At 47.6% G+C, this 20,524-nt stretch overlaps 1 protein-coding gene across 2 annotated transcripts in view; it reads left to right on the top strand.

Annotated features, from left to right (window-relative positions):
• The first annotated feature begins 8,771 nt into the window (after nucleotides 1–8,771).
• IL1R2 (interleukin 1 receptor type 2) overlaps nucleotides 8,772–20,524 on the top strand; it is a 35,338-nt gene continuing 23,585 nt past the window's right edge. The window contains exon 1 of one of the 2 annotated variants that reach the window (XM_025354182.1): nucleotides 8,772–8,939. The gene's annotated coding sequence lies outside the window, so the exon portion shown is untranslated. Of the gene's footprint in view, nucleotides 8,940–15,897; nucleotides 16,055–20,524 lie in introns of those variants that run through there. The other variant, XM_025354181.1, reaches the window with a different exon arrangement.

The following is a 20,524-nucleotide window of genomic DNA, read 5'->3' as shown; positions in this document are numbered from 1 at the left end:
TTCAGGGAAGATACATTTTACTGTCTGCTATGAACTGAATGGCGGTTTCCCCCAAGAGTAAAAATTCATTTGTTGAAATCCTCACCTACGAGGTTCTTCTACTAGAAGGTGGGGTCTTTGGGAGGTAATTAGGTCATGAGGGTGAGGCCTTCACGAATGATTAGTGAACTTATAAACGAGACCCCAGAGAGCTCCCTCACCTTTTCATCCAGTGAGGACACAGGGAGAAGATGGTCATTAGCGACCAGGAAGAGGTCCCCCCAACCCAGAACCCCACGCTGGCACCTGATCTCAACTTCCGGCCTCCAGAACTGTGAGAAATAAATTCCAGATTCCTGTTGTTTCTAAGCCATCCTGCCCAAGGTACTTTGTTAGACGCAGCCTGTGCTGACTCACACGGTGCCTTATTTGATTTTCATTCACTGCTTTGAGAAGCAGATCAGCTTGAATGAGCACGGAATGTATCTGTTTAAAAAGCAGCTGGAAGTCTGTCAAGTGCATTCTGGAAATGGATTCAGGCTAACAGAGTGTTCTGAATAGAGATGCCTGAAACAAATAAGTATGATCTGTTATCAATGCATCATCGCTTTATGGTACACGATTGATTTTCTTAAGTATGCGATTGTACTGTCTATAATTTTGTTGGTGTTTTTGTACTTAGCAACCCTTTTTCATACAGATGGCATCAGAATAAATTTCATCCCAGTTCTATTTCCAAAATATTATTGGTGCCCCTCCTTGTACCGCCTGAGTATGGTCAGATCAAGGCTTACAAACCCACGGGCGATGTTGCAGAATGAGTGACAACAGATAATGCCAACCGCCCAGACAGAATCCAGCAAGAAATTACATTGGAATGGCTCTACCTTGTGGAGGGAACTGTCCAGTGCAGACGACCTGCCTGAGTATTGCTTACAATGCGTCTTTCTGGTTATAATGAAGCCATTTATTTGTTTACATCTTTATATTATTACCACTTTCCTCCACTGACATGGAAACACTTAGAGCCTAGAACAATGCTGGGCTTGGAGCAGGTGCTTGAAAGCATATTAGCAAAATGAATAAATATATGAATGAGTGAAAGAATGGGCGAAGATGCTGGCACAGAGCGTGGTCTTTTGTGAGCTGGGTGAGTGTGAACCAGAGTCTGAGACCGCTAGTTGCTCTGATTAGACACTGAGGATCAGACACTGGAAGCACCACTGTCCTATAAGGCCCCTTCTCACCTAGCTCGGCAGCCTGGGCTACACCACTGTCTTTATTAACTGTCTTCTGTGAGTCCACCTTGGAAGGTTCTCACTTATTTGCTTTTTCTCTCTGCAGGAGCCAAAGACATAACAATGGAGAACATGGGTGGTATAGCCCTCTAACCTGGCAGGCAGCACATTAGAATCACATAGGAGCTTAAAAAGTACTGACCGGCTTGGTCTTTTTTGGTGTGAAGGTGGGATGCAGGCTTCCTGGGGTCATCCTCTTGTACAGCCAGAGTTGAGAACCATCTGAGTAGAGTTTCCCATGCTTCTGTGCACATCAGAATCATCTGGGGGGCTTGTTCACTGTAGGTTGGTGGGTCCCATCTCTAGCCTCTGATCCAGTAGCCTGGGGTGGGGCCCAGGATGTGCTGCTGCTGGGGTCTGGGCAGTGCTATGAGAACCGCTGCTGTAGGAGCTCGATCAGGTAATCGGTCCCTTTCTCCCTGCCCCAGGATATTTGCTGCTTCCTGTCTCTGCCATTCTTTTCTCAACCTGGGGCACTTGCTTTTCTCCCTATGCTGCCTCGCCCTTTGCTGAGGTCTGGGCGATCCCTGGCAGGGTGCAGAAAAAAAAATTTAAATTACTTTTCTCAGCCCAAAGGAGACTGGAATGCTTCACAAGGGGTTCTACTTGAGAGGCAGATGACTACCCAAATGGCAAACTAAAAGCATCGAAGCGGACACCAGAGCCTCCTGGACCTGACATGTGGCCCTGGAAGTGACCAGATGTGGTCTCAAGGGATGGGGGCCCCGGGCTAGGAATGCCACCATTCAGGGAGGCCCTAGAGCAGAGCGGAGCAGCCGTGGGCCGGCCCCAAGCTCACTCCTGCCTCTCTCTGCATGTCTCCCTCATTCTTTTCTCTCTGAACTGTGACCCTTTTGGCCCCTCTGGGTACCAGGGGGAACAAGGTGATCCCTCAGCACTTAAGTCTACATCTTAGAAATGTAGGTCCTCACAGAGGCCAACTTGTCTCCTTCTGGGACCAAATTCCAAATTCTTAAAAAGAAAAATCAAAGAATATGATAAGTCGATCTCCGGGGCCAGCCCCTGGGGCGCAAACATTCCCCTGAGTCAGGGAAAGGTGACTGTAACACAGGTATCGTTATGATTTAGGTGTGGCAAGACTAGCAGGTCAGGGGTGCCTGCCGTTGAAAAGACCGTCATACAGTTCCCAGGCGGAAGGGGTGTGCCAGGAGGGGCACGCGGGGAGGCTGCAGGGCTGGCCAGAGGGCAGATGGAGGGAAGCTGCTTTTATGGTATTTCTGCTGGAAGGCACAGGTGCGGTGGAGGAAGCAGGCTTAGGATTGGTTCGTGTGAATGTCTTCAGTGGGCTCTAGTTATCTGGTACCTGGCCTGGGGTGATTAGGGTAGATAGACAGAGGCCCAGAAGGGGAGAGCCTGATACCTGGAGTGGTCCGTGGGGTGGGTGGGCTCAGGGCTGGTTGGTTTGGGAAGCGCGCATGTGGGCCAGTTGGTTACTGTCTCAAGGAGTGGGCTAGGCCTGGGTGTGGCAGTCCTTCTAGGATCAGCAAGGCACCAAATATCAAAGCACTAGAATACACAAAGTAAAAGACTGCATTAATACAGGGTAGTTTCCAAAGAAACGGGAAATTGTTGGCTCTGAGCTGGGTGGAGATCGAAATGGTGTTCCCTGGAGATCCATTTAAAGTCTCTGTAAATATGCGTTGGTGTGTAATTGCTCCTTGTCTCTAAGCTCAGCCAGCCTCTCCCATGCCAGGTGAGGGGCCTCCCCACCTTCCTTTTCCTCTCTGGGTGTCCCTCCATTATGATTTGGGGACCAAGGCTGGCTGTAGCAATGTGCCTCCGTGGCCTAGGGCGGTTGGCAAAGGCAATTGCTTCGGCAGTGCTGGATAAAGTGGGATGACGCGGTGACCACACGGAATGTCATTTCCGATGAAAGCTGGCGTGCCAGCCCGTGACAGGATGTGGAGGAGCGTGGATTCCCCTTCATGGTTGACTTCAGCCAAGGCCATCATCCCAGCTGCCAAAGCCTGCCCTGATTGCCTGTCCTGGGGGAGAGGAGTGCTTTGAAGACGACAAATCAAAGTCAGGTCCTGCGTGGAGTCTGCGTGCCTGACAGCCCGGCTGGCACAGGAGGACATGCAGGTGGGGTTTGTGCAAGGGGGCTATTTTCTGTAACAAAATACACACTGAGAAGGCGATGCATACACTTGGACCCTGCAGGCCAATTCAAGCACCATCACTGCTTTTCAGAAGCGTGGGGCTCAGATGTTAGCTGAGCCTAGCAAGATGTCCTGTGTTACTGAGAGACTAATAGAAAGCAGAGCAGGTCTCAAGATTCAGTGAATCAATTTTCTGGAAGCTGGAAGATGATATGGAAGCTAGGGATATCATAGAGCAGCTTACTGGAAACAGTGGCTCGTGCTTGTAATCTCAGCACTTTGGGAGGCTGAGGTAGGAGGGAATTGAGCCCAGGAGTTGGAGACCAGCCTGGGCAGCACAGCAAGACTCCATTTCTACAAATAATTTAAAAAAATTAGCTGGGTGTTGTGGTGCATGCCTGTAATTTTAACTACTCCCGAGGCTGAGGTGGGAGGATGGCTTGAGCCCGGAAGTTCAAGGTTACAGTGAACTACGATTGAGCCATACTGCATTCCAGCTGGGTGACAGAGGGAGACTCTCTAAAAAATAAAAGTTAAAAAAAGAAAGAGGGTGGGTGGTTGAGGGTTGTGCAGTGTGAGTGAGGGTGGCCAGCAAAACCATTTCTGTGGCCGTTACAAAGGCTGTGTGTGGATGGTGACGCTGAGGTTTTATCTCCAAGTGAGTTGTGCATGTGAGGTTTGTTTGATTGTAAAGCATTTATTTTCTAAATGCAAACTTTTAGAATAAAGTCTAGTGTCTGTTGCTCTATTTTGCCATAGGTTTTTAATGTTTAATATACTTAGAACTTCAAAATGGTGGTGGTTGGGGTCTGTCTTCTTACTTGCTGGTGGCCCTGCCAGGGGCTAGCCAGAAGCAGTCATTATTGCTTAGGCAGTCATTGAGGGAGGCTGGGTGTGGCTCTTGGGGAGCCAGAATGAAGGATAGCAACTCATTAACACACACACACCCCTAAACACACGCGTGCACCTACACACAGCTGGGAGTCCTAAGGAAGAGACCTCACCGTTTTTGTGTTTTGTTTTTTTACCACCTTCATTATGAGTCTAAAGTCAATTCAATTAACCAGCTATTTGAATTTTTTATGTCTAACAGGAGCTGAGAAGATACAGTGGGTTATTGGTTAGAATAGCTGGTGGGGCTGGTGGGTTGGGGCAGGTGAGATGAGGGAAGGGTGATGTGGAGGATGGGCTGGGGTGTTTGCTGCAAGGTGGGTAGCTGAGGGTTGGCTCAGGTGTTAGGTATTGGTTAGGATCCAATAGCTGCTGTCTGAGCGTCTGCTCGCCATCTCTTCTGCTGAGCCTGGTGGGACTGAATCGACCTCCAGATCTCAGTGATGAGTCCTCTAGACTGCAGGTTCCACAGCAGTTGCAGCTCCCGTGGCCTCAGATTGGAGCTGCCTGTGACATGCAGAGATGGAAGCACAGCGTCAGCTGTGGTGAACGGCAGCCTCTTTCAGCCCCCAGGTGCGTAACAAAGGCTGACTTGACTGTGTCTGTGAGAGCGCCATGATTTGGGGTCTTGTCTGTCAGTTTGGACCAGATCAGAAAGCAACTGGGACTATTGGCAAGAAAAGCCAATCTGCCTATTCTTGGCGTGGGGATGCTTGAGCTGGTTCTCAGCAGTGCAAATAATAGCTGGATGAATAAGCATTGCGCTGCTCTCTGATGCAGAATGAAAATCAGATTTCCATCATGAGGAACAAGAAGTTTTTTCATTGTCCACCTCAGGGAATGGCTTATCCACGCTGTGGGAGGCCGACTTCCAGGGTTTCTCTCTCAGACACAGCGAGACAGGTTTTAGGTCTCCAGGGTCTAAAGAATGAAGAATCATTGCTTCAGTCCTTGCAGTAAACTTCCTGGGCCCATGGGACAGAAGGGCAAGACCAGGGAGTAGGGGCTTCCACTTCATGCAAGGGAGACAGCGGGCCTCTGGTCAGAGCAGGAGGGGCCTGCCTGGAGCTTCCTGAGCCCACAGGCAGGGGGAAGGCTTGGTTGTGTGGATGGAAGAGCAGGAGGGTGGAGTGCTCCAGGCCGGGTACTGCATGGGACCTGGGTGCCCGGGGAGGGAGAGCAGGCTCTGGAGGGGGTCAGGTTCCAGCTGCCCTCTCATGCATGGTCTGGGTCTCGTGGGAGGGGGGTTGGAGGGAAAGTGGGCAGGGGCTGTTCGTGTTATGGGTGGTGTCTTGGAATTCTCACGTTTCCCAGTGTCTCTCATGGAAACCCAAGGTGGGAGAAAGAAGCAGAAGGAAATTCTGGAACCAGAAACACTTCAGCAATGAAGATTGGATTTTCTCTGATATGAAGAGCACAATAAAATGTCTCCTGCAGACCTCTAAAGCTCTGTGCCTACTTTGTCTGTGCTTTCTAGACATTCTTAGCCTTAGGTATGAAAGGAATTGAGGTGTTCCAAAAATTATGCAGTCTTTTTTTTTTTTTTTTTTTTTTAATGCTTCTGTTTAGAATTGTAAAGCACAAACTGCGAGGACTGGGAAGAATCTTTGAGCTTGTGGTGAGCTGAAAAGTGGAGCCATTCATTAGATGTCCACAGTCTAATCCCTGGAAGCCGCGAACAACATGTTACCTTACATGGGAAATGGGATTAAGACACAGAGTTTTTTTTCTGTTATTGTCCAGTTGAGCAGGACAGCCTTTAGAAATTTTTTTTTTGAGCCAGGATCTTGCTCTGTCATCCAGGCTGAAATGCAGTGGTACAATCATGGCTCACTGTAGCCTCAAACTCCTGGGCTCAAGCCATTCTCCTGCCTCAGCTTTCCAAGGAGCTGGGACTACAGGCATGCCCCACCACACCTGGCTAATTAAAATTTTTTTTTTTTTTTTTTTGTAGAGATGGGAGATTTGACTTTGTTGTCCAGGCTGGTCTGGAACTCATGGTCAATCTTCCTGTCTCAGCCTCCCGAAGTGCTAGGACCGTGCCTGATCAGAATTTTTAATTTTATGGATTCTGATTGCTAAATTTATCCTATGGTTTTGATGACCATATTTTCTTGAATCCAAAGTAAGGCTCTCTGATCTGACAATGAGTGAGTTTATGGGGATAATATGACAGAGTATTTGGAATTGAGGGTGTCCCATAAAAACTGGGGACACATATTCCCTGTCATAATACATGACATAGCCTCTCTCTCCCTTCTCACCTTCCCCACCCTGTGGCTTGTACATTACAAGGAAGGGAGAGAGGTTGGAACCTTGCCACAAGGGTTTTCAGAGGATTCTGCTAATCTCTGAATCAGATCAGACTTTGGAAAGGCCTCTTGGGTCTAAAAAATGAGAAATCATTGCTTCAATCTTTGCAATAAACATCCTGGGTGACTTTCACCTCAAACCTCAGAGGATTTCACGATGCTACAGAACATTCTGTGCTTTGTGGGTTTCCCATCAGTTGGTGGAGAAATCAAGCCATTCAAATGTGCTATTGGTGGTGGAGACAGTGCAGCATAGGCCATGAAGCGGGGGTGGAGGGGTAAAGTAGCCATGACTCCATGAGCCTTCCGGCAGGCCTGGGGACTTACTCTTGGGTGTCTGTTGGGTCTGAGCATTAGTTCTTGAAAAGACTATTTAAGCAATTCTTGTGACTCTGTGATCAAGTTTTCCCATAGAAAGAAGAGAGGTTATGTAAATTCTTCCTTATAGATCACAAGATCAGCAGTTAACTCCAGCATGGCCAAGGGCAGATTGCATGGTTTTGCTTCCTCTCTTTGGCTGAATTAAGCTGTGTGCTTCTTGTGTTATTTAATGAACCAAATCCTAATTGAGGCAGATCAGCGGGGAGTGATGTGTTTAGCTGAGCACAGAGCGAGGGTGGAGAGAAGGGTTCAATTATTGGTGTGTTCTCTATCCTGAGATGATGATGGTATTTTGTGAGATTTTCCTACTGGAATGAATTCCCACGCTTGAAACCTACTAGGCTTGACTCAAAATTTATGCTTTATTCTTCAATCTTACCATGTCAAAATAAAGGAAAAAACCCAGATATTTCACCTCTAATGGTCCTTAAAAAGAATAAACATGATATAATGTAACGTTTGCCTTTTGCTCAACAAACTCCATGCAGTTTCCATACAGTTTCCCTAAGAATCCACCCATTGTGAAGTTATATACACCATTAAATCAATACAGCTTACTCACCTCGCTCCCCATCCCCAAATGTCTGGGTGTCAGTTTTCTCTTCTTTTTAAACTGGAGGACAGATTTGAGCATCTCTAAGTTTCTACCTAGCTCTCACATTGTATTTTTCTAAGATTTTATTTAACCAGTTGAGATTTGACTTTCGAGAGTTACCTTCCTTTTTTAGCAAAAGGATAAAACTAGGGTCCATGGGCCCTTCTGATTTAGCCATTTGTTCTGGGTATGAATTCCCTAAGATTTCTCTAAAGGAGTTTCTATACCTGCCTCTTTACCTGTAAGAAAATGAAGATGTGCATCAATTAGGCAGACAGTGTTATGAAGGTTAATGCCATGGGTTTTAAAGTCCATTTTGAAAAGCATTCTTCCTTTCCAACCACCAACAGGGTGATTCCAAATTACACCTCTTCCTAAACGATGCAACACGAGTGAGTGCATAGGCGAGAGGCTGCGGGGGACGATGGAGGGTTCCAGCCTTGGAGTCTGGCTTTCCAGGGAGGCTGTGGCCAAGGTTTTATGCTCCCATTTGGCCTCCTGTTCATATCAAGGAAGGCCCAGGACCATGAGTTCTCCAAAGTCCCATCAGGGCAGCCAGTGTGGATGGGAGTCTGCGGGTGGAGAGCGTGTGAGGCAGGACTGAAATTGGTTCTGTTACCTGTGAGGCTTGCAGGGGATCTGCTGGCTCTGAGCAGGCCAGGTGCTCCCTGCCTGGGCTTCGTCCTTTCTAACTCTGCGGAGGCGACTTGGGTGGAAGAGAGGAGCAACCAACAGCACCTTTGGGCTGGTTAGGGGGTTTAGGAGACATTGGTTTTGTATAGACAAGACTTGGTGCTGGATTCCCACTTTCGGAAGACAAACTATTCAGTTCTGCAAACTCCACAATCTAGAATAAGGAATGAGACAACAACCCCCTCCTTCATTTAACAGTTAAAAATCATACAGGACTCTGAAAACAAAACAAAACAAAACTTAATCTTTCTTAGATACTAAAAGGGTTCCTTGGCTGGAAAACCAACTCCTCCCCTGGCTAAAGATCAAAAGCGTCTTTTTCTCTTTAATGGGGCCACAGTTGGGCAAAACGCCCATCACTTTAAAACCACCTCCTCAGCTGGAAGTACGTAATTTTTAGCGAGTCACAGAAAAATAGGGAAACTTATGCGGAGTTTCCTTGGCCACTTCCCCATCTGGGTGAGCGTGTACTCAGACCCAGCACTGCAGCCTGGGGGTGCTCCCCGTGAGGAGGAAAAGGTGTGTCCGCTGCCACCCAGTGTGAGCGGGTGACACCACCCGGTTAGGAAATCCCAGCTCCCAAGAGGGTATAAATCCCTGCTTGACTGCTGAGCTCCCGCTGGAGGTGAAAATCTGGCCTGGCAGCCTTTCCCAGGTGAGCAGCAACAAGGTGAGAGAATGCAGAGCTGCAGGTAAGAGGCTTTTGAGAGACAGAGAGAGAGGGAGAGAGAGAGAGGCAGAGGGGGAAAGGCAGAGAGAAGAGACAGAGAGAGACAGAGAGACAGGCAGAGAGACAGAGGCAGAGAAACAGAGACAGAGAGAGGCAGAGAGAGACAGAGAGAGACAGAGAGAGGCAGAGAGACAGAGACAGAGAGAGGCAGAGAGACAGAGGCAGAGAGAGACAAAGAAAGAGACAGAGAGACAGAGATAGAGAGAGGCAGAGAGACAGAGAGAGAGAGAGACAGGGATGGGGAGTGACAGAGAAAGGCAGACAGAGACAGAGTCCGAGACAGAGGGAGAGACATAGAGACAGAGAGAGAAAGACAGAGAGAAACACAGAGACAGAGAGACAGAGACAGAATGACAGACAGAGACAGACAGAAATCTGGGAGTTGGGACACCTGAGTCCATTTCTGGTGGGGCCTCAGGCGACTCTCCCGATTTCTCCAGGCCTCAGGAACCTGATCCGGGTGACCTTCCTTCTCCATGACCTTCTTCACCTGTGTGAAGGTGGCCGGAAGCATTACTTGACCTTTCCGGGCCTCAGTTTTTCTATCTGTCAAAAAAGGGGCTGGATCAGAGGGTTTCAAACGACCTTCCAGGATTCTAGGCCACAAGGAAAATTGCAGTGGAATCCAACACAAGGTAGCAGACCACCGAGACCATTTTCCATTGCGCGAGGCTGCATGTGGGATGTGCACCGAATGGAGGACTTTCTTCCTCAGAAGCCTCCTGAGATTTTCTGGTGTGAAAAGCTTGATATTCTAAAGTCACTGTGGATTCTCTAATGCCTGGCTCTCGGGTGTTTTTCTGGGGAGAGGTAGTAGAGTGTGGTTAGGGCTGCGGTGTGTTCCCACAGGCGAACTGGCCTGGGTTCAGAGTCCAGCTTGCCTGGACAAGCTGCGTGACAGCTCACCTGCTCAGGGTCTCCATTTCCACCTGCAAATAGTAAGGTCGAGGGTGATGAGGAGTACAGTAAATGAATCCAAGTAGTATCAAGCACTCAGGCCTTAAGGTCACCCTCACACGGGGGAAGAAGATCATGGCGAGGAAAGTCGCCCAGATCAGACACCTGAGTTCTGGAGAAATCAGGAAAATTGCCTGAGGCTCCAACAGAAACAGACTCAGGTGTCCTGACTCCTAGATCTCTCTCTCTCTGTCTCTGTCTTTGTTTCTCTCTGTCTGTCTGTTTCTCTCTCTGTGTCTCTGTTTCTCTCTTTCTGTCTCTACTTCTGTCTATCTCTCTGTCTCTGTTTCTCTCTATCTCTGTTCCTCTCTCTGTCTCTCTTAAATCCTGGCACACAGTTTGCTCTTGCCGTTTGAAGCTCCTTCTCTTTAATCCCATTCCCTTTTGGGGGCCTTTGCTCTTCTTAGAGCCCTTCAGGATCCCTCTACCCCCACCCACAACTCTGCTCTAAGATCTTGGTCAAGATCCTACATTGCCCTGAGTTCTCTCTTGTGTGAGCAGAGGCAGCCAAGTGTCCAGGCCTTCCTGGAGCCTCCCAGTGCTGCATGGCTGCAGTGGGGGCTGCTGGTCCCCTTTCTGCACTCCATCCCACCTCCTGCACACTCACCTTTTCCATGCCCATTTCATCAGCTCTGCCCTCCCGAGGCCAGCGGGCTTCCTGCCCACCTGCTCATTTGGTATTACCACATGCACAGGCACAGGAGAGCACCTTTTTCTTTTTCTTTTTTTTTTTTTTTGAGACAAAATCTTGCTCTGTCGCCCAGGCTGGAGTGTAGTGGCCGGATCTCAGCTCACTGCAAGCTCCACCTCTTGGGTTTAGGCCATTCTCCTGCCTCAGCCTCCAGAGTAGCTGAGACTACAGGCGCTCACCACCACGCCAGGCTAGGTTTTTTTTGTATTTTTTAGTAGAGACAGGGTTTCACCGTGTTAGCCACGATGGTCTTGATCTCCTGACGTCGTGATCCGCCCGTCTCAGCCTCCCAAAGTGCTGGGATTACAGGCTTGAGCCACCGCGCCCGGCCGAGAGCGCCTTTTTCTAACCTCATTTAGAAGTTTGTCCGTTTGGATTGTACTTTGGTACTTGGTTACCCTAAAAGGCAAGAAGGAAGCTTGGCTGAATGTTTCAGGGCAGCTATCCTCTCTCCAGGGGTCTTCAGTTGGCCTGGGAGCCCCCTACCCGGCCCTGCTAGTAGGGGTTCCCTTCTACATCCCCACTCCCACCCTGACCTCCAAAGCCTGTTTGACAATTAGAGCTGAGCGATCCAGAACATCCACAGATCCCGAGCCCTCCTCCCCTCCCCCAGGAGAGCAGGGTTGGCCTCTAGCAGCAACACGACTGAAGCAGAGCAGACTCGGGTTGCTTTCTTGTGTTTTAATCACGGCTTTCCATAGGGGAGACACTCGATCGACAGTGCCTTTGCCCAGTGGTTCTCAAACCTGAGCCTGCGTCGGAATCACTGGTGGGTTTATGAAAATGCAGAGCACTGAATGTGTGATTCAGTAAGTCCTGGCTGGCAACCTGAGAATCTGCATTTCTAATAAGTGCCCAGGGGATGCTGGTGCCAGTGCCAGGGGACCACACTTTGAGAACCCGTTCCTTAGGAGACGTGTCCAGGGCCAAGCCTGTGCGGGAGCTATTTCAGGACAAGGGCCTTTTGAGATGGGGCTTTCACATCTCCTGAGGGCCTTGTGAATATGCGGCTGAGGGCCTTGTGAATATGCGGCTGAGGGCCTTGTGAATATGCGACTGAGGGCCTTGTGAATATGCGGCTGATTCTGATTCTCTTGGTCTGAATTTTTCACAAATGGTGTTGGTGCTGCCGGTCCATGGACCACACTTTGAGTAGAAAGGATTCAGAAAGTCGAGGAAGAGGTCTTCTTATTTGGGGGCAAGGAAGAAGTTAAAGTTTTGGGTGGATCCTAAATTTTCTAGAGCTAATATTCATCAGAATGTTTTCTTGAATGTCTGTGGTAGGCAGAATTCTAAGATGACTCTGGCTGATCCATGCCCTTGTATAATTCCCTCCTTGTGGGATGTGCCAGTAGATGGAACATCGCTACCGTGGTTAAGTTACTTTATGTGGCAAGGGTGAAGGAATTCTGTGGAAGTAATTTAGGTTCTCGATCAGTGGACTTGAAGTTAATAAAAAAGATCACATGTGCTGGGTGGGCAGACATAATCGGGTGAGCTATTTAAAAGAGGATCAGGAGGTCAGGGTCAAGTGAAGTGGTCAGAGACTCGAAGCAGCAGCAGATGTTCTTGCCGTTGGCCTCGAAGAAACAAACTGTCCTGGTGCAGAGAGGGCCTCAGGGCAGGAAGCATGGGTGGCATCCGGGAGCCGAGAGTGGCCTCATCCAGGGAGAAAGTGGGGGCCCAGTCCTGCAGTCATAACAGCCCTCTGAGCTCAGAACAGGAACCCCGTGCTCCAGGAAGGAGCACAGCCCAAAGGGAACCTTGATTTCAGGCTGGTGGGACCCTGAGCAGAGACATCTGACCTACAGCAATGTGAGCTACGAATGCGGTTGTTTTAAGTGGCTGAGTCTGTGCTGGTGTGTTACACGACAATAGAAAATGAATACAAGGTCCTGATCCTTCACTTTGATCGTGGTGCCTGACCACCAAGGTGTACTGTGGCAATGACTTCAGTAGCTTCACACAACACGAGCTGATTTCTTGCTCGTGCTACAGCATCGTCATGGGTTAACTGCGTTGGACTGTGACGACTCATCAGAGCCACTCGGGGACCCAGGTCTTTGTCAAAACAGAATTTACGGAGACCAGTAGTGGGACTCCCATTGTTTTGATGCAAGTGCTGAGGGGTGGAGATTATTCCTATTTATCAGAAGCAGAAGCAGGCATAGCAGGAGCAAGTGAGTGGATCGATGGATGCGGGTGGACCCCGGCCTGCTGCCCAGATGGCTTGACTGTGCCGTGCTGGCAGCATGGATGCACAAGGGCTCAGAGTGCACCATGCACGAGAGAGGCTGGCAGCAGAGCACCAGCTGTGAAATGCACAGGCCTGGAATCGGCGCTTGTTTTTCCCAGTCATGTGCCCTGCCCGACTTCGAGGTGAATATTAGTGAACATGAGTGTACCCACCACGTAAGACTACCCAGTTAGCTCAGTTGGGGTGGGAGGGAGGGATGCAGGATTTCGGCTCACCAAGCTTCACAGAGCTGCTCTCACCACCAAGGAGCGAGCTGGTCGGGCATCTGACAGCTGAGAGGAGCCGGAGGGGCTAAGAATGCAAATGGAACACTTGCTCACAGCCCCAGGACAAATCAAAGGTTTCCTGCGGGGCTTTTAGGGTCTGGTCTGTGGAAACCCAGCAAGTCTGGGCTATCTGCGAGTTGAAGATCAGGTTTTCTTGTGGTGAGGGTGACAGATTTTCCCACGCAGTAGAGATAAAAATTCCTTGGTGTTTTCAGTCTTTTTTTTTTTTTTGGGAGAGTGGCTGACTTCTTGTCACTCGGACACCCTGGACACAGGGCTTGGGACAGTTGCCACCCTTGGTGCCCCTCAGAGGACAAGGAGGACACATTTTCCAGAGAGTAGAAGATGGTCTTTCAAAGCATACAAAGAAAATCCCATCTGTTTTGACATCTTAACAACTTTGGAAGAAAATATTTCTAATATATACATATATAAAATATATATATATAGTAGTGAGTATATATATGTGCGTGTATATATATAGATTTTATATATATATTATAATCAGTATATATATAATGTATATACTCAGACCCAGTATATATATATAATATATATAAAAATATATACTGCTATAATATATATACTCACTACAAGTAGATGCCAAAAAAGTACTTTTACAGCTTTGCCAGTAGGAATCTCATTTGGCTCTGAAGGCCCTTTCCCGCTAGGGCAGGGAATTAGGCCTGCTGCTACATGCATTGTTGTCTGAGTTGGTCCAAATCTACCTCTCTTGCATTCATTTCGTTTCTTTTGGGTAGACGTTCACTCTTCCAGTTTCTCACCAGCACCTTCCTCTAGCCAGGAAGAAGCCTGAGAAGAGGGGGGACATTGTGTCCCCAGGGAGTGGTGGGCAGCTGATCCACATGTGCTGAACTGGGGTCTGCACTGGCTTCTGTGGAGATGTCCCTGGACCTTCCTGGTCACAAGGCATCCTGTGGAATCTACTGCTGGCATCTGTGACTGGGAAAACCTGAGGTCTAGTGCCTCAGTCATCAGAGCCAGTGCTCTATCCAAGGTTGCCCCACTGTGCCTCTCACTGGCTCCACAGGTTCTCTGCATCTTGGCCATGACCTTGTTTCTTCTGTGGCTTAGACTGTCCACGTGATACTTAAAATGTTTAGCAACCAGCAGGGCATGAGTACCAGCCCATCAGAAAAGATGCTACAGCACCTGTTGCTGCACCTGAATAGCTCAGAGGAGCACCAGGAAAGCCAAGGTAGCAGAGGGTGGAGAGCTCAGGCTCTTGGGGAAGTGGTTATCTACCAAGAGGTAGGGCAGTCTTCCCCCACTTGTCCTCACTGCTCCTTACTGACTGAATGCCCTGAAGCCATGGCTATAGGTATTCTTGTCTTTCATCACGGCAGCCCCATCTCAGCCCAGATCTCAGTTCACCTTCCATTCTCTCCTGGGAGTGCAGGGGAAGGTCTGAATCTCTCCCATCAGTGAAGCACCCCTTTACCTAACAGCCACACCATTATTTCCATTCTTCTTTAGCGTCCCTTACTTCACCAAGGTAGGATTCTTCCAGAGACGCAACTTGGAAGCAGAGCAAACATTCCTCTGCGTCCAGCCTCCCTCTCTCTTTTACCTTTTGTCCCTTTGCCCTCAGGTTTCAAACCCAGAATAAGAAGCAGGACTGCCTGCCTGATTCCTCTTGTACCTTCCCTCCTTTTGTCCAGGAGCCCAAAGGGTCTTTTTCTTCTACTGACACTTCCTACCAGGAAGGAACTTCCCCTGTATCATATTCACTTCTTTCCCTCCTTCTGAGGAGGCCTTTGCTCTCTCCCTTTCCTGGGGCCGTAGTGGCAGAAGAATCCAGAGTAGCAAGGAGGAAAACACATTGGGAGGTAATTGCAATATTACCTTCATTGCGTCTGTGTTGCACGTACTGTCCCATCCTAGAGAAAGAGGGGTTTGAACAAAATTTAAACTGCCCTTTGTGATTCAAGGAAATCATTAGGAGCATCAATTATTTTTTGCTTTAACATCCTGATACACTCAGTAAGGCACGGTAACATGGAAGGGACTGCTGGTGTCTGCGCTTAAAATCCCGAAATGGCTGTGTGCTTTGGTTCTTGCATCTGCCTTAATGGTTTTCCTGTCTCCTCTGTTATTGGGCAATCAGCTGCTGCTTTCTCCAGTGTGTGTTTTCTTCGCCCAGCCTTCTCCCTCTTTCCAATTTGCCATCTGGAATCTGCTTTTGACTGAGCATTCGGTTCACCTGTTGCTGCGTGAAAAACGATCCCAAAACTTAGTGACTTAAAAATGACAACTGTTTGATGAGAACTCCAAGTTTCTGTATGTCACGAATTTGAGGGCTCAACTAGGCGATTCTTCTGCTCCATGTGTCTGATTGAGTTCAAACAGTGGTGCTCAGCTGGTGAATGGACTCCTCTGGAGGGTCCACCATGGTTTCACTCACATGGCTGGTGCCTTTGCAGGGTTCCTGGGAGGCTGGGCATAGGTGGGATTGTCAACCAATGCCCTACATGTGGCCTCCCTAACCAGGTGGTCTCAGGGGAGTTGGACTGTCTTCATGGTGGCTGGCTTTCCACGGAAGCCAGGCAGAAGCAAGCAGCCCATGGAAACCAGGTGGAAGCTGCATGGATTTTTGTGATCTATCTCCAGAGTTCACACAGCACCACTTCTGTGGCATTGTATTGGTTACAACAAGTTACAGGCCAGCCCACATTCAAGGGAGGTGAGTTAGACTCCACCTCTTGGTGGCAGAGTGGCACGGTCACATTCTAGAAGACCATGTGGGATGGGAGACATTGTTGTGGTCACCTCTGGAAAGTACAATCTGCTGCTCTTAAAAACTAGCCACGCACATACAAATCAACAGAGAGAGCTTCTGAAGGAAGACTTCAAAGCTGCTTCTGTGAGTAGAATATGCTACATGCCTTTGTGCCAGGATCTGATTGGCTGTCTTTCCCCTACTCAGGTCTTCCTGTCCTTGTTTCTTCTGTCTTTGTTGTATTTTAGATGGGCAGCTTTTCTGGATGACTGATTACTCAAATATTTTAAGTGTTTCCCACACTCAGATTATAAGACAGAAAGCAAAATTTGTTTTAAGGGTGTATGTCTGTTCACAACCAACCCCTGCTCTAATGCCAGAGTGTCCAGTTACTAATTAACTTTACCCAGCAGGTAGCCCAGTAGAGCTGGAAGCCCAGTTCCCAGGAGACCTCAGAAGCCCCGAGTTGCGGCTTTGCTGTTGGTGGCCACGGGGTCTTCGGCAAGAGAGTTGACTGGGTTCAGTGGTTGTCTGCTATGACTCGATGCTTTAGAAACTAAAGCTGTATCTAGGACTGAGGAGGCCTAAGCTCAAATCCAAATTGACTTACAGTTCCAGGGTTTTAGACCTGCAAGTGACCTAGGAGGTCTCACTAGCCTAACTTTTGTATTTCAGAGGTGAAGAAACTGTGACTGAGAGATTGAGCAAATGACTCTGTGGTTGCCTAAGATCACATAGTTAGTTAATGGTAGAATGAAGACAGGAGCCCAGTTCCAACCTCCGGTTGCATATGCTGTCACTAAGATAAAAACCTTAGAATTCCTGGCAGCCTTGAGGATGTATATGTGTGTATGCATGTGTACGTACTTAGAATTGTGTGCTTATATGTTAAGCACACAACATTTATATTGTGTATTTTATAAATTAAATATCTATAGAACACTTACATGTTCTATAATATGGATCTATGCATTTGGGCTTATGGATTCCATTAGGTAAAATTGCACACATTTCTAGTATAGTAACTGGTGTTAGCTAAGTTACCAACTACGATACGGACGAGTTCTCAGGCTGGGTTGTGGAATGGTCCCTTAGCAGGAGTTTGGCAGAATGCAGATGGTGGAAGTGCTGATTTCTCATCACATCTGCCACCCGTGTCTTTGAGCAAGCTCCTTACCTCCCTAAGTACCTGGCTCTGCTTCTGTAAAATACTGACGAGAGCCACTGCTTGTTGAGCACTTTCTTCTTGCAGCATTGCTGAGCTCGTTACATATTGTGTGACATCTAATTCTCCTGTAGTGAACACCAGGGTATGCCCATTTCACAGATGAGGAGACTGAGCCTCACACAGGTAATGTAAGCTGCCCACCACCCTGCTGCTGGCAGGAAGGCAGGCAGTATTCCCACTTCTCTGTCCAGGTACACTGTGCTCTGTACATACTTCCTGACTCTCAAGGTTATTGGAATGTGTGGACAGACTTCTTCAGAGCCTCCCCAAAGTGTAGACTATGACTAATAAATGAAGTTTAGAGGGAGGCAAATTTGGGATCCAAAATGACAAGACTTTTCTAATTGTGGATACTTCCCAAGACTGGCAGTGTGCATCTTGTGATGAGGTAAGCTTGTCTTCTCTAGAGGACGCTGGGTTTCAGAAGACTGTTTGGGTGGGCAGATAGATTTAATGGCTTCTGGAGACCCCTCTAGCTCTAGGTGTTGATGCTTTTACAGAGCAGAGAATGAGTGTCAAAACCAAGGATTGTGTAGACTCAGGTTTACATCCTACTTTGTCATTCCTTAGCTCTGTGGCCTTGGGCAAGTGACTTAATTACCCAAGTCTATTTCCATTGCTCCGTGTTTATAATGGGGATGCTGGGCTCTACAGGACTCACTCACGAGTTTTGTCCTCTGGAGTTGTACAGAGCAGTGCATTCCTCTTACACAAATACCAGGCTGGGAGAATTTGAAGCCTGTGGGTTTGCCCTGCAGATGCCCAGGGCCTCACAGGTAGAGCTTCCTCCTCAGTCATTTTGGAGGAGGATGGTGACTGTTCCAGGCTAGAGGAGTGCTCTTGCTGGGTGTCAGCCTGCGCAGGGTCTAATGCAGGAGGCAGGTGAAGCAAGTGTTGGTTGATGGTCCAGCCTGCTGGGGGCTTGGAATGACCCAGGCTCATGGGGAATGGAATGTTGATACAGGATCTGAATGAGCGAAAACATGAGTTGGGTTGGTTGACTGAACTTGACCAACTTCTGTCCCAAGAACCACTGATTAAGAGATACTTCAGTGGTGGTTTTAGCAAAAAGGGATGTTTGCTGGCAGACAGTATAAAGAGAGTGCCTATGCCTCGGTGGAACCATTTGTATCAGTTTCTGCCAATTTGCTCCTCTGAGATTCAGCCCAGTGTGGCTCAATGCCCTATTCTGCCAAAGATGGGTCTCCCCACAGTGTGGCCTCCAGGAAGCAATCTGTCTCACCAGGCCCCACCAGGGACGGGAGATTAGTGTCCAGGACATCAGCAGCTGTCATTCTGACACAGCTATGCAGACCAGGAACAGTCTCAGCCGGCTGCTCGGAGGCTGATTCCTTGTCTAGCTTTTTTCCTTCCTATAGAACCAAAATAGTTTCTGGACAACTCATCTAGGTTTTTGTTTTGAGCCAGCACATTTTTCAATAAAAGCTGCCTGAAACCTGGTCACGTATTTCTCTGTATCTGAGTCTAGAAAGTCTTCCCTCTTAAAATTCTATGATTTCCTAGGACTTAGTTAAAAAATACATTTTATATTGTTTCACCTTTGAATTTATAAAAAATTTCCAGGTTTAATTTTGATGTAAATATTTATTTCCTCATGGGTTTTGAAGAATTTATACGACATTCATAAAACATGTTTGGGCTCTTAGGAATTCATTTTGCACACTAGAGGTGACTCAGTGATAGGTGTAAGGCCTGATAGCTATGTGACTTCATTAACATTCAGCACCTGCCACCGTCATTTTGTTCTTTGAATGACTGTGCCACCTGACTCAGAGATGAGACAGTTGCCTGAAAACTTCTGGGAACAAGGTAATGATAGAAATATAGAAGAGTTTAATCTTCTAGGTGAATTCAGTCCAGATATATTCAAATATATTATCAATAAAATTATTACTCCTTCTACATCCCTGAAAATTCTTTTCTGGATCTATCGTTTACTTACTACCTTCTCAATCTGTTAAAAAATATATTCCTGCACGTATTCTGAAGTATTTAGAGGTGAAGTTTGATGATGTCTGCAACTTTCAGGTGTTCAGGAGAAAATATGTCTATGTCTGTGTCTGTGTCTGTGTCTGTGTCCGTGTCCATGTCTGTGTCCGTGTCTGTGTCTGTGGCTGTGGCTGTGTTGGTGTCTTTGTCTGTGGCTGGGTCTGTGTCTGTGTCTGTGTCTGTGGCTGTGTTGGTGTCTGTGTCTGTGTCTGTGTCTCTATCTGTGTCTGTGGCTGTGGCTGTGTCTGTGTCTGGGTCTAGGTCTAGGTCTGTGTCTGTGTCTAGGTCTGTGTCTATGTCTATGTCTATGTCTATGTCTATGTCTATGTCTATGTCTATGTCTATGTCCAGGTCTAGGTCTAGGTCTAGGTCTATGTCTATGTCTATGTCTATGTCCAGGTCTAGGTCTAGGTCTATGTCTATGTCTAGGTCTCGGTCTGTGTCTGTGTCTGTGTCTAGGTCTGTGTCTATGTCTATGTCTCGGTCTGTGTCTATGTCTCGGTCTGTGTCTGGGTCTGGGTCTGGATCTGGGTCTAGGTCTGCGTCTGCGTCTGCGTCTGCGTCTATGTCTATGTCTAGGTCTCAGTCTGTGTTTGTGTCTGTGTATGGGTCTAGGTCTGCGTCTATGTCTATGTCTAGGTCTATGTCTATGTCTATGTCTATGTGCCTGTGTGTATATAGAGAGAGAAAAAGAGGGAGAGAGAATAAGAATAAAGCAAATGCAGCAAAATGTTAGCAACGGCGAATCTAGTGAAATATATACTTGCATTTGTCATAGTATGCTTTCAACTTTTCAGTCTTTTTGTAATTTTTAAAAATTAAATGAAAAGGTGGAGTAAACACTTACATCCTTTTAGGCTCTATGTACTGTCTATGACCGGAAGCTGCAGACAGCTGGGAATCAAAGGCAGGTAACGGTTACCTGGGCCTTAGTGCGTGCTGTACCACCTGTCCAACTCAGGGCTGTGCCATCAGCTCTTTCTACCTTCCAGCATTCTTTTACCTTCCTTTCACACTTCACACATTTTTGTCTCTTTCTTATGTGTGGTCCAGCTTTTCATCATATGCCTCTGTTTTCTCACGTTGAATGTGGTGAAACATGGTTATTTGACCAAAAAAAAAAAAAAAAAAAAGATAGAATTCTAACTCAAATACTTGGAAGGAGTTGCCCTTGAAATTTCTTTCTTCCAGTAAGAAGGTCAACTCAGATTCCAGCAGAAATGTAAGTTGTCTGTGATTTAAAAACTCATTTAAAGAAAGTAGGCTAGGAGAATAGTGTTTTGCTGCAAACTTCTGCAAAAATAATTTGTTTTCCCCTCTGGGCCTGCCAAAAATTTACTGTTTCCCACACTACAGCAATTTTGGTTCCAACTTTT

Source organism: Theropithecus gelada, chromosome 13 (genome assembly GCF_003255815.1).
Source record: "Theropithecus gelada isolate Dixy chromosome 13, Tgel_1.0, whole genome shotgun sequence".
In the NCBI taxonomy this organism is placed as follows: Eukaryota; Metazoa; Chordata; class Mammalia; order Primates; family Cercopithecidae; genus Theropithecus; species Theropithecus gelada.
This window is presented reverse-complemented; position numbering and strand designations above follow the sequence as displayed.